The sequence below is a fragment of the Gossypium arboreum genome, chromosome 8, assembly GCF_025698485.1.
Source record: "Gossypium arboreum isolate Shixiya-1 chromosome 8, ASM2569848v2, whole genome shotgun sequence".
Lineage (NCBI taxonomy): Eukaryota > Viridiplantae > Streptophyta > Magnoliopsida > Malvales > Malvaceae > Gossypium > Gossypium arboreum.
In genome coordinates this window covers 100,569,140-100,570,636 of record NC_069077.1, presented here as the reverse complement: position 1 = coordinate 100,570,636, position 1,497 = coordinate 100,569,140, and the positions used below count along the sequence as shown (strand labels likewise).

Genomic DNA, 1,497 nt, shown 5'->3' with positions numbered 1-1,497 from the left:
TTTTTCCAAAAGTAATCCCCCAATTCTATTTCCTGTGAATTCTTAGTTAGCTAATTAGTTAGTTAAAAACAAACCCCATTATTCTTAGGCTAGATAATGAATAGACAGTCATTACTAGTACTTTTAGTTCCTTTGGCTTCAATAATCCAGTCTTGCTAAAGCTATACTACTATTCGATAAGTACACTTTCCTTCATCATGATAATAGTTAGTTTCAAGAACGATTAATTATAAATTTATAGAACTTATCATACAAAATCACGTATCAATTTTTGGCGCTGTTGCCGGGGAACTAAGATATTAGGAACACTCAATTTTTATTACTTTAGCCATTTATTTTTCTTGCAAGATAATTTTATTTTATTTTATTATTATTATTATTTATTAATTTACTTTTTCTTTCTCTTGGCAGGTTTTTATAGTTTATGACTAGAAGAAACCCGTCAGGACTGCTACTTTTTGGCGAAGAGATCGATCGCATAGTTTGCAGAAACGAAAGAGAAATAAGGCGAAGCTTAAGATGCACAAAGAACGGGTAAGAGGACGATATTAAAACCATGACCAAGGAGATGATTGAAAACCAAGAAAATCCGCTACCTCCTGCAATTGCTATTAATCAGAATCCTGCTCCGCGCACTATGTATGATTATGCTAAACCTAATTTAACAAGAGCTGAGTCAAGTATAGTTAGGCCTGCTATTGCTGTGAATAATTTCGAACTAAAACCTAACACTATTCAAATGATACAGCAATTTGTTCAGTTTGATGGTTTGCAGGATGAGGATCCAAACACTCACTTGGCAAATTTCCTGGAATTTTGTGATACTTTTAAAATTAATGGTGTTTCTGACGATGCCATTTGTCTTCGGTTATTCCCATTTTCATTGAGGAACAAAGCTAAACAGTGGTTGAACTTGTTACCATGAAGGTCAATTACTACTTGGGAACAAATGACTGATAAATTTTTATTAAAATTTTTTCCACCAGCTAAAACGGCCAAATTACGTAATGATATCTCTTCTTTTGTATAGATGTATTTAGAAACACTCTACGATGCATGGGAGAGATACAAAGACCTTTTGTGAAGATGCCCTCACCATAGGTTACCGCTTTGGCTTCAGGTTCAAACATTCCATAATGGCCTGAATCCTTCGACTCGACAAATGGTTGATGCAGCTGCTGGCGAAAAATAATACACCTGAAAATGCTTATAAGTTTATAGAGGAGATGTCACTGAATAACTATCAGTGGAAAGTCATGAGGACAAAGCCAACAAAAACAGCCGGTGTTTATAACATCGATTTGGTCACCATGCTCTCTAATCAGGTAGAAATCTTGAATAAGGAAATTGATGGTTTTCTTAGTTCTTCAGAGGCTCACCCAGTAATGCAGTGCGAAGCAAGTGGTGGTGGATCGAGCAATTCAGAATACCCACCTTATGGCCACAACATGGAAAACGAGTAGTTAAATTACATGGGTAATAATTCTCGATCTAAAA

General features: G+C 35.3%; 1 non-coding gene across 1 annotated transcript; it reads right to left on the bottom strand.

Annotated features, from left to right (window-relative positions):
* Positions 1 to 997: 997 nt before the first annotated feature.
* On the bottom strand, positions 998 to 1,104 carry LOC128280085 (small nucleolar RNA R71). Its single transcript, XR_008270266.1, has one exon. It is a non-coding gene; the product is annotated as a small nucleolar RNA R71 (small nucleolar RNA).
* Between the last annotated feature and the right edge of the window lie 393 nt (positions 1,105 to 1,497).